The sequence below is a fragment of the Capsicum annuum genome, chromosome 12 (genome assembly GCF_002878395.1).
Source record: "Capsicum annuum cultivar UCD-10X-F1 chromosome 12, UCD10Xv1.1, whole genome shotgun sequence".
Taxonomy (NCBI): Eukaryota; Viridiplantae; Streptophyta; class Magnoliopsida; order Solanales; family Solanaceae; genus Capsicum; species Capsicum annuum.
Genome location: NC_061122.1, coordinates 225,105,263 through 225,118,422, shown reverse-complemented (window position 1 = coordinate 225,118,422; position 13,160 = coordinate 225,105,263).

The window sequence follows — 13,160 nt, the reverse complement described above, 5'->3', positions numbered from 1 at the left end:
TAGACGTCAATATGGCGGAGATAATTTTTAGGCACAGGGTGCCCAATCTCAAGCGAGTGTAGACCAGTCGGCCTCACCATGTCCATCTTTCCAATTTTGTGGTCGTCCTCATTGGGGCTTCTGTGATGAAGAGAGGGACAAATGTTTCAAATGTGGCCAGTCAGGCCATATGCTCAGAAATTATCCGATTGATAAGGTTGATACGGGAGAGAATAAGGTTCTTATTGCTTCATCTTCTGCTCCTGCACCTAGGGGTGCTGTTTCTGTATCTATTACTTCTTCTACTACATCACTAGCTGGAATAGGTTAGATGTTCTTGCATCCTGATAGGAGTCTGAGGTATCACCTGATGTAGTGACTGGTACATTACAACTCTTTTCTCGTGATGTGTATTATTTGCTTGATTCGAGGTCCACTCTCTCTTATATGACCCCATGTATGTTGTGTATTTTAGTTTTAATCTTCAGGTTATTTCAGATCCTTTTCTATTTCTATCCCGATAGGTGACTTTATTATTGCTAAAAGTGTCTATAAGGAGTTTATGATATCTTTTGGTAGTAGGCAGACTTTGGTGGCTTTATTTGAACTGGATATAGTGGATTTTGATGTTATTTTAGGGATGGATTGGTTACACTCTTGTTACATGTCCTTGGATTATCAGACCCGTAAGGTTGTCTTTAAATTCCCTAGTGAACTGGTTATTGAGCGAGAGGGTGGTTCAGGGGGAGGTTTATTTCATATCTTAGAGCTCGGAGATTAATCTCTAAAGGGTGTCTCTATCATTTGGTTTGGGTTAAAGCTTCTAACTCAAAAGGTCCTTTTTTGCATTTGGTTTCAGTGGTAAATGAGTTTCCTGGGGTTTTTTCGAATGATCTTCTTGGTGTTCCTCCAAATAGGGAGATTGATTTTGGTATTGTTTAGTTCCGGACACTCGTCCAATATCTATTCCTCTTTATAGAATGGCTCCGACTGAGTTGAGGGAACTCAAGGAGCAACTTAAGGATCTTTTGGATAAAGTTTTCATCCATCCTAGTGTATCCCGGTGGGGTGCACCGATATTATTCATGTACAAGAAGGATGGTTTCCTTCGGATATTCATCGACTATCGACAGTTGAATAAGGTAACAGTTAATAACAAGTATCCTCTTCCAAGTATAGATGAATTGTTTGATTAGTTGCAAGGTGCCAAGTTTTTTTCCAAGATAGATCTTCGGTCCGGGTATCATCAGCATAAGATTAGGGAGGTGGATATCCCTAAGATGGCTTTTCATACTCGATATGGGCACTTTGAATTCTTAGTTATGTCAATATTGTTTGACTAATACCCAGGCAGAATTTATGGATTTGATAAACTGCGTATTCAGGCAGTTTCTGCATCATTTTATCATTGTGTTCATTGATGACATTCGGCTATATTCTAAGAGTGAGGTGGATCATATTAATCACCTCCTTATGGTGTTGCGGACCTTGAAGGAGCAACAGTTGTAAGCCAAGTTTTCTAAATGTGATTTTTGGGTTGAATGCTGTAACTTTTCTTGGTCATATTATTTCTAGTGAGGGGATTACGGTGGATCCACAAAAGGTGGCAGTGGTTAAAGGTGACCTAGACCCACGACTCCAACTGGTATTCAGAGCTTTTTGGGTTTGGTCGGGTATTATAGGCAGTTTGTGGAAAGTTTCTCGACAATAGCTGACCCTTTGACTAAGTTAACTCAGAAGAAGGTAAAGTTTTCTTGGTCGGATGCTTGCGAGGGTAGTTTTGAGAAGCTAAAGGACAAGCTAACTTCAACTCTGGTTTTGACTTTACTAGAGGGTACGAAAAGGTTTGTGGTTTATTATGATGCGTCCTGAATGGGACTTGGTTTCGTTATGATACAGCATGGGAAGGTGATTGTCTATGCTTCTAGGTAGTTGAAGGTGAATGACAGGAACTATCCTACTCATGATTTAGACCTGTTGGCGGTGGTTTTTGCTTTGAAAATAAGGCGACACTATTTGTATAGAGTGAATGTGGATATCTTTTCTAATCATAAGAGTCTACAGTATGTGTTCACTCAGAAAGAGCTTAAACTCAGATACAGGAGATGACTTGAGCTTAGCAAGGACTATGATATGAGTCTTCACTATTACCCAGATAAAGTTAATGTGGTTGTTGATGCTTTTAGCAGGTTGTCCATGAGAATTTTAGCTCATGTGGAAAAGGGAAGGCGAGAGTTGGTAAAGGATATTTACCGCTTCGCTAATCTTAGAGTTCATCTTTTGGAATACAAAAATGGTGGTGTGATGGTACAGAAAGTGATTCGGTTGTCTTTTGGTGCGAAAATCAGGGAGAAGTAAGTGCTAGATACTGTCTTGACAAAAATCAAGAGTGATGCTATTTGAGATCAGTGGTGCTGGTACTTTACGGTACCAAGGGAGGCTATCTGTTCCTGACATCGATGGGTTGCAACAAAGGACATTAGTTGAGGTGCATGAATCACGCTAGGTTGTTCATCCTAGTTTGATGAAAATGTATTATGATCTTTAGGAGATTTATTGGTAGAATGGTATGAAAAGGGATGTGGCTAATTTTGTGGCCAAATACATGGTGTGTCAACAAGTCAAAGTTCAACATATGAGGCTTGAAGGGTTATATCAAGAAATTGATTTTCCCGATTGGAAATGGAAGGTAATCAACATGGATTTCGTTATTGAGCTTCCTCGATCTCAGAACTAATTTGATTCAATTTTGGTCATTATGGATAGAATGACAAAGTCGGCTCACTTCTTTCAGTGAGGACTACCTTTTCGACTGAGGATTATGCACAGTTATAGCTTTTGGAGATTGTAAAGCTGCATGGAGTACCTGTTTCAATTATCTCTGATTGTGGTATGCAGTTTTCATCTTACTTCTGGTGGTTTTTTCAGAAAGGGTTAGGTAGTAAGGTTAGTATGAGTACTGTTTTCCACCCGTAAATGGATGGGCAAGCAGAAAGGACTATTTAGACATTGTAAGACATGCTTCGTGCATGTGTGATTGATTATTGTGGTAATTGGGTTGAGCATCTACCTTTGGTAGAGTTTGCTTACAATAATAGCTATCATTCTAGAATTGGGATGGCCTTTTTGAGGCATTCTATAGTAGGAGATGTAGATCTCCTATTGGTTGGTTTGAGCTTGGTGAGGCGGATATGTTTGGTCCATATATGGTTTATCAAGCTGTGGAAAAGGTGAAGGTGATTCAGGATAGGCTTAATTATTCCCTAAGTCGCCAAACGTCGTATGAAGATGTAAGGTGTAGAGACTTGGAGTTCGAGGTCGGAGATAAGGTGTTCCTAAAGGTATCTCCCATGAAGGGTTTAATGCGGTTTAGAAAGAAGAAAAAAGCTCAGTCCCCGATTTGCGGTCCTTATATGGTTTTGCAGAGGGTTGGTAATGTTTCTTATGAATTGAAGTTTCTTTCTAATTTTAGATCTGTCTATTCAGTATTTAACGTCTCTATATTGAGAAAGTGCATTGGTGATCCTTCATCGATTGTTCCCTTGGAAGGATTGGGTATCTCAGATTCTCTGTATTATGAGGAGATCTTGGTAGAGATATTGGATCGACAGGTTGATCGGTTGCAAATCAAGGATGTAGCCTCGGTTAAAGTTCTATGGTGGAACCACACGATGGAAGAGGATACTTGGGAAGTGGAAGAGGGCATGAAATCCGATTATCCTCATCTGTTTTCTGCTCCTGGGATTCATACGGAAGGTATGTGTTCTTCAACATACTCTTTGTTTTCTAAGTTAGTTAAGAGTTAGAGTAGATCTTTGCATCTTTTTTTTCTAACTTAGTTAAAGGCTAGATTGATATTTGATAATACAATGACTCGTGCATGTGGTTACCCTACCTTGACCGTTATTAGGGGACGAATGATCCTAGTGGGGGAAACTATAACACCCTAGGTTTTTGGCCCTTAGAAAATTTCCTGGATTTCTGGTTTCTGGGCAATATATGAATAGGGGGTACTAGCCATATGATGGGGTACGAGTGGTATGGTCAGGTCATATGGTAACCAGTATTGGTTGGTGGGATGGATTGGTTTCTGGAATAGGCACGACTTGGTGGGTACGAGTCGTATGGTTGAATATGGGTCATTGGGTTTGGGTTTTTCCTTCACTTAATCTGAGACTTGGTAACTTAACTTGGGTCTGAGTATGAGTGGATCACCATTAGCCGTAAGATAGGGTACGATTCGTACCATTGACTCGTATAATGGACAGTTTTCAAACTTTCTTTGATTTTATTCTACCAGGGATACGGTTTAAGGGTTCTGATCGTATGGTTGGGTATGACTTGGTTTGGGTAAGTCATTTGATGGACAGTGTTGGCTCCAAGGGGGAGGCCTAGGGTACGAGTGGTAAGTACCACTCGTATTAGAGGATACAACTGGTACAGGGTAGGCGTACCCTATGACGGGAATTTTGTATAGTTTAGGTGGGGGTAATCTGGATATTTCCCCACTTAACCTATTAAGGCCCCACGACTTATAACTCTTTTTAGGGCATCATTAACCTATTTGCAATCACTCAAACTCTCCTAAACATTCTTAAATTCTCTCCAAATCTCTTGACTAAAAGAAGGCTAGGGTTTCACTAAGGTGGACAATTTGGGGCTTGTATTGGTGATTTCTCTCCATCATCTTCTTAATCTAAGGTATGTACTCCTTCCCTCATTGTTAGTTCCAACTAAAGGCATATTTTATTAATTGTTTTCATGGCATAAGTGTTGGATGATTTTGGGTTTTTAACTATGTGTTAGGGTTTTGATTATAAATGCTTGGTTATCGTTTTCCCATGTCTTAGTTATGTATTTACATATTTTAATGGCGGATTGGATAATTTGTTGCATGGAAATGGTTAATTGGTAATTGGTCTTGGTTTTAGAAACACTATGCCCCCAATATGTTTGAGAAAATGCTTATAAGAATGCTTATACTATATTGATGGACTTTTATTGAACTATTGCATTGTTTAACTTGGTAATGGAACCCTAAATGATTTAAATGGTTTTGAATGGTTAAATTGTAAGGCTTTGGTGGTTATGTAATTAGTCTAAATGAAAACACTTGTGGTGTACATGGGACTCCCCCAAGTCCACTTGATAATATAATCTATGGGTACACGAAATCCCTTAATCTATAAATGGTTGGCTACGGACATTGCATGCAAGTTATAGTCAGTATGACGATACTACTATTTATAGCCATGGTTAAAAATAATGGAATAATGGGTTGGCTGCTTGGTAATGGTTTTAATTTGGCAATAATGGCGCGGTGTGGTACCTAACCCTGAAGGTGTGAGTCCAATGGACGAACACTGGAAACTCGTGTTTGCCGACATGAGGATAGGTCATAGAGACCTCATATATGATACTTACGGGGTACATGAAATCCCCTAAGTACACTTGTATATATATATATCATAGAGAGTGAAGGGTACACGAGAATCCCCTACTCCTATAGTATCTCTAGTTCGTGCGGCTATACACATTGGGGGTCGTTCAGGGGTTAACACTGGACCCATAAAGCTCGTGGGTGATTCTAGGACGGTTAAGCTACATATACCCAGGATAAGAATAAAATAATTCCAAAGTCATTATATGTACAAATACGTTATCTTGTTATATGCTAGAAATTCAGCCGACTGAGGATACCCGTAGGTTGGTTGGGTTGGGCAATGGAGGTGGTCCCTGGTCCTAGTTGGAATTGGGATGCACGTTACGACAAGGACCTGATTTGGGTAGTGTCAAATTGAGTGGTTAGAACTATCTTCTTAGATGTGAGGATTTATCATTACTTGAGAAGAACCAATTAACTTGCAATTTTTTTTAAGATCAGTTTTAACTTTGGTAAGTTCATCCATAGAATTTTTTATCATTAAGGTTGAAAAGTCAACCTTTGCCTTTGTCAAATCTTCTTCCAACCGAAACTGAATTTTGCTTCCTTTACCTTTACCCTTGAGATCCTTCTTGGAGATCTCATCTATGTCTTGGTCAGCTCATCATTTCCATACGTAAGGGACATACAAGTTGATTGTTGCTTTGCTATATGCACATTCAGTTTCGTTATGTCATCTACACATTTTGATAGTTTTCCACCAATCTGCTTCTTTCATTTGTGAGTTCAGCTACTTGAACGCTCATCTTGATTATCTCTTTCTCACACTTTTCACAGGCCTCATTTTGATCCTCTTTTTCTTTGACAAGATCATTTAAAGAGTCAATTAAGGCAAGAGATATGAGCCTACTCAAGGAGTACTCCTCTAAACTTTCCTTGATGTCATGGACAACAGTGAGTTTATCTTCACTTTCATTGGGTATGCCATAAAAGCATGGAGTGCATTAGAGACTTACATTTTTTTCTATAACCACGATAGGAATGTCTTCCTTTTGCTCTGACTCATTTGATTCGCTTGATGAATTACTCCACCAAGCTGTAATCACTTGACTGGCAATTTTGTCAGCCTTAGTTTCTATCTACACTTCTCGGTGACCTTCTGCTTTCTTCTTTTGGATAAATCTTCAGATCTATCCAAGGCTTCGAGAACCCTTTTTGCAATTCGAGTTGTTTCACTAATTTTTTAGGTGTATGTACCTTGTGAGGCCTATATTTCTCAAGATCCTTCCAAGGTGTTAGACTTGGAAGACCCTCCTCTGATACCAAATGAAGGTTTGGGGTGGGTTGCTCCTCTACTCAGGGAATTGTTCCTAGATTCACAAAAGCAACGAGAACTAGGAGATAAATATAATAACAAGTGCAGGAGTACAGAAAAGTAAAGACATAGGATTTCTTATGTAGAAACTCCTTGCTCAAAAGAGAAAATCCAGGACCAACCTTCAGGATTTCAAGCTCCACTACATTCAATTCAATCAACCTCTTGAATACAAACTCCAAGGATTAACCTCCTAATCCTTTGTTTCCTAGCAATAACTCTATTACAAGGAAACCAAGCAGTAACACTACTGTTTTTACCTCCAGCTAACTCTAACTGTACTCCACAAGCTAACTTTAGCTTGGATAATCACCTAACTCTAGATGATTTACAAGAGACGGCACACCAAAATACATACTATAATCATAAGCAACGTAGGCAGATGTAATGCCCCAATTTTCCAAATCGGGATGCTACACGGTGCTCATGACCCCAAAGGACCACAAGCTAACCCATGACTGATATATGTACCTGTACACTACATAATATATAAATATAAATGTGGAAAGCTGGAGAAAACTTGCCATAAGGTTTAAAACGTCTAAAAATACTCAACACTGAAAATTGACTACTAATACATCTGTCTGAAAAGCCTCTAACTTTCAGAACTATGGAGTTGATGGGACAAGTCCCCAACTAACTACATCTACTGAAAATAATTTGAATCTAATGAGATAGTAAAAATAAGGATCATCCTCGAATGAAGAGGACTCACTGCTACGTCTACTACTGCTGACTGGATCTGGACTGCTAGGAGTGATCTAGGCAATATGCTATAATGACCCAATTTTCCTAACACAAGAATTTTATCAAACACATGGGGAGTATGCTTTGGTCATATAACAATTTCCACACCTAATTCTCATGGATAATCAATCAACATACAACTTGAAGGTATTTATCATGAACATCGCATAATTATTACATAATAGGGTCAAAGTTTGCAACTTTATAATCATATCATGAATTAAAATTCAACAACAACATAACCTTCAAACTCAATTCACATAAACCATGGAAAACACATAAATTTAAAATCTTGAATTTAGAAAGAGGGATTCTTGAATTTCTTGGGCGGAAGGGACCCAAGAACAAATACTTACATACCTCAAAGGCTTGAATCTTGAGAGAGAATGTCTTTTATTATAGGTTCTTGAATTGGGAATGATAATTTCATGGTTTTCTTGAAGAAGAGCTTAAATCTTGTTCTTGGGAGATGATCTTGAGAGGAAACTCTAATTTTCTTGTTCTTGAGAGTGGAGAGGATTAAGGGTTTTTAAAACTGATTTATAAAGGTTATATACGTGATTTTGATGATTTATGTCGTGGAAGCTGAATAAAAAGTCCAAAATACTCCTACAAAACCGTTTCTTAGTTACTGAAATTATCAGCTCAGACCAAGGCTGATAAGCCATAAGATCTGTGATAGCCCGTCACCCAGGTCGTCACCTAGGAGCTGGAATTGATGGGTTGCTATCTAAGCTTGACGACATGGATGATTAGTAGTCAAAAACATCGTTAGAAATGTGATAATTTATCAGAAATGTCATCATAAATGTGATAAGTCATCAGAAATGTCATTACTCAGTTTTCAGGCTGACATGCTGGAGTAAAATGGGTATTACTTTTTTCTCCAGTATTGGATTTGGGAGAAATTGGTATTCTTAGAAATATAATTCAATTATCTATCTGTTGGTGGGTCATGATACCAAAAATTCATAGTACAACGATAGATATGCTCATTTGAAGTTGACTATGGCAATATCCTTCCCAAGAATTCAATCGGTAAGGAATGTTTTGCTTCGTCTGATAGCTGGGAGTTATTTAAATCCTTAATATTCATCTAAATTACACATAAAACTATAAAATAATCATGATTTACTGTGCATGATATTGAAACATAGCGCTAATATTGGTTTGGATTTTTTGAGGTATTACAATATCTTCCCCTTGGGAACACTCGTACTTGAATGAGACTGACTAAGAGGGGAGAAACGATAGACCGAACATGAACTGAACATGAATAACTGAAACATGATCTCATGACTAGCGTGACTGATAAACTAACTATATCATACTGAATATGCATATCTGATGCATGTGTAACTGAATCTGAATGCATGTAAGATCTGAAGCTACTCGTAAGATGAATTCTCATAATGGACATGCATATATAATTAATAGATGTGTGAATGATTTGTTCCCATGGATTCATGAGTGGGTATACTGTTAAGTTGAACTTTCTCTACTGAACATGCATATCAAATACATGAATGTCTGACTGAACTGACTCCTAGAGGCATGACTGATTATGCAATGATGATTGATGCAAAGCTTGTAATGAGAATATGCGCATAAAACTAAATGGATTTAAGGAATTTGATAACTTCAGGGAGTTATAGAGTATCTCCCTTTAGTTACACTATGTCCCGCTATGCACACTTACCTTACTGATATACTGGGGCGATGCACAGGGCATCTATGAACTAGATCATGACTGAACCTCGGGAGTCTAAAACTAATGCATATCATGAAGATAAAAGATTCATACATACCTAAATCTATGCCAGGAAAACATTCTGGATCATGGCGAGTCTGAAGTGAATAGAGTCAATTCTGACGCTGACCACTATTAATACTAGGAGTGGCGCCCTGCTGATGTGAATCTCTACCTTTCTTATCTAACACTCTACACTCCCGCACTTTGTGACCTGGATTACCACATCCAAAACATACCTGACTATTGGATCTGCATGCACCTAGATGGTTCTTGCCACACTCTCCACAAAGTGGATAAATGCACTCACTTCTAACACTACTCTAGGCTTTGAAGCCTGGCGCCCTATCATGACTGACATCTTTGAAATTTAGTGCAGGCACACTAGCTGAGGATGGAGCTGGGACTGAAGTCTTCTGACTATGGTGAGAACGATTACCACCCTGTGACCCAACTTAAGAAAAGTTATAACTACCTGTTTTGAATCTCTTATTAGATCTCTCCCTCTCCTTAGATTTACCTGCCTCTATCTGCTGGGCATGCATCATTAACCTAGTAAGATCTATGTATCTATTGAGCATAACGATTCTACACTTCTTCAACACCAGACCGGATACACCAGTCACGAACTTATTCATACTCGCTCTAGGGTTAGCTATCAAGTCAGGAGCATACTTAGTTAGCTGGTTGAACTTAAGACAATACTCCTTCACTGTTATGTAGCCTTGTCTCAGGTTCATAAAATATTCTACCTTAGATTCTATCATCTCTAGTGGGAAAAACTTATCTAAGAAGGCATCCTAAAATATCTGCCAAATCATGGGAGTTGCATCTTCCTCTTTACTCTTCTTCCACACACTACCCAATCATGAGCAATATCTTTCAGCCAATAGGACACTAATTCCACTCTCCTCCTCTGACATGTGCATAATCTAGGTGATCTTCTTTACCTCTTCTACATAAAGTTATGGTTCCTCACCAGCTACTGACCCAAAGAATTCTGGTGGGTTTATTTTCATAAAATTTTTTATCCTGGCTGCGGCTGAATCCCCATCTTGCTGAGGTGGGGCTGCAGCCTGACGATTACCCTGAACACTAGTGGTCACAGCTTGGGCTAGCGCCTGAAAAGTTACCCGAAACTCTGCATGTGATAAATACTCATTCAGAGGATCTACGGGCTGAGGTGGATAATTGTCATTCCTACGGGTATTATCTCTGCGAGGAGACATGTTCTACAAATGGAAGAGGAATAAGGATTAGACTGATAGTTTAACTTGAGCTTTTTACACACTGGCACAATATGAATACTGAAAGAAATGAAATTGTTCCTAAAACATCTTATAGCCTCCTGTACATAAATGTGGTATGCAACACACCCATGCAAAAGACTCTACTAGATACGGCTTTTCAAACCTCCTAGGATACTATTGAATCTTAGGATCTGATACCAAGTTTGTAACACCCTGATTTTCCAAATCGGGATGCTATACGGTTCTTATGACCTCAAAGGACCACAAGCTAACCCATGACTGATATTTGTACCTGTACACTGTATAATATATAAATATAAATATGGAAAGCTGGAGAAAACTTTCCATAAGGATCAAAATGTCTAAAAATACTCAAAACTGAAAACTGAATACTAATACATCTGTCTGAAAAGCCTCTAACTGCCTGAATTATGGAGTTGATGGGACATGTCCCCAACTAACTCCATCTACTAAAAATAAGTTGAATCTAATGAGATAGTAAAAATAAGGATCATTCTCGAATGAAGAGGACTCACTGCTACGTATACTGCTGCTGACTGGATTTGGACTGCTAAGAGTGCTATAGGGCACGTGCTTGTGAACCTATGGCATCAAATAAAACACCATAGTACAAATGCATTAGTACAGGAATGTACTAAGTATGCAAATGAGGTAAGGCTAAATGCAAGGGCTTATGCATGAACAATAACAAACTGAATGGTATGCAAGAGCTAGATTAACATACATAGAGAATTTGTAACTACTTAACATCCTGTGCATAATGTGACTGAGCATACTGGGACTGAATTTGATAACTTATACTAAATATACCATCAATCTGAGGTTTTTGAACATACTGAGATTATACATAACTAAAGCTACTGAAACTGATATTTGTACTTATTAATACTGATAAATTGGATAATTGATTCTACCGATAACTGATATTAACTGGCTGAATCTGAGATCAAACCTATCTAGCGGGATGATCTCTAAATCTTCTAATAATGATTAAGATTGACTAAGCTTGAGATCAGGCCTAACTAACGGGAGATCTCTGAACTGATATTAAGAATACTCAACTAAATCTAAGATTGAGATCAAGATTATCTGATGGGTGACCTCTGTAGGTACTGATACTGAATAACTTTATGTAAGACCAAGCCTATTTAGTGGGTGGTCTATGAAACTATGGAACTATCTGAGTTCCTTACTGAGAATGATGACTGCATCTAATAGTTTTGATTTTTGAGTCCTACTCTGAAGACTGTTACTGAAACTATAACTATGGGAGTTCTCACTTAACCGACATGCCCCAAATCTTAACTAGTGGGGTCTAACCTGTAACCCCAGCTGGAAGGGTGTCAATACCGTTCCACGGGTAGAGACCTATACTATGGTCAAGCCTCTCTGACGGGTAACCCTGAACAGGAAGTCAAGCCTAAGGCAATATAACAGTCAAGTCAAGCCCTAATCTGACAGGTAACTCCTAGTCCTGCACTGGCTACGCAGTTCTGGAGTACAAGGATTGCTGCTAAGGACTCTGCCTCTCTAACGGGGAAGCCGCCATCCCCATACTCTCTCAGTGCTAGTTCCAACTCCCAACTGAAAGACTCTGAACCGATTCTTAACTGAACTAAAATTGAGCTGAATCTATTATTATTATACATATTTCTTAACTGATCTGACTGGGTTCACTTGGTTCCGTTATCTGACAGAATACTACTGAATCTAATATCTGACTGAATGATACTAAGTTCTGAATTTTGTAACTAACTGAGTTCTACTAATCATAGCATGATTGAAATTATCTTGAGACTGACTCGACTCTAGGCACATAGCTATATTTTTCGGGTACAAGTACCCCCAAGACTGGATAGAAGTAAACTGACAAAACATGACTTCTTGAATTTACGACTAACATCAACATCATAGCATGTATTACATTATACATAATTGAAGACTTCATACTAACATATAACAATTCATTCAACAAGGGATGCACAAGGATAAGAATGCACACAACATACTATAATTCATTCACTATGGTCTCTCAACAAACACTTGGCATGAATGGCTTATACTAAATTTGGGGTTTCTAGGCAATATTCTATAATGACCCAATTTCCTTCACACAAGAATTTTATCAAACACATAGAGAGCATGCCTTGGTCATATAACAATTTCCACACCTAATTCTCATGGATAATCAATCAACATACAACTTGAAGGGATTTATTATCAACATCACATAATTATTACATAATAGGGTCAAAGTTTGCAACTTTATAATCATATCATGAATTAAAACTCAACAACAACATAACCTTCAAACTCAATTCACATAAACCATCAAAAATAGATAAATTTAAAATCTTGAATTTAGAAAGAGGGATTCTTGAACTTCTTGGGCAGAAGGGACCCAAGAATCAACACTTGCATACCTAAAAGGCTTGAATCTTGAAATAAAATGTCTTTTCTTGAAGGTTCTTGAATTGGGAATGATAATTTCTTGGTTTTCTTAAAGGAGAGCTTGAATCTTGTTCTTGGGCGATGATCTTGAAAGGAAACCCTAATTTTCTTATTCTTGAGAGTGGAGAGGATTAAGGGTTTTTAAAACTGATTTATAAAGGTTATATACGTGATTTTGATGATTTATGTCGTGGAAGCTGAAGA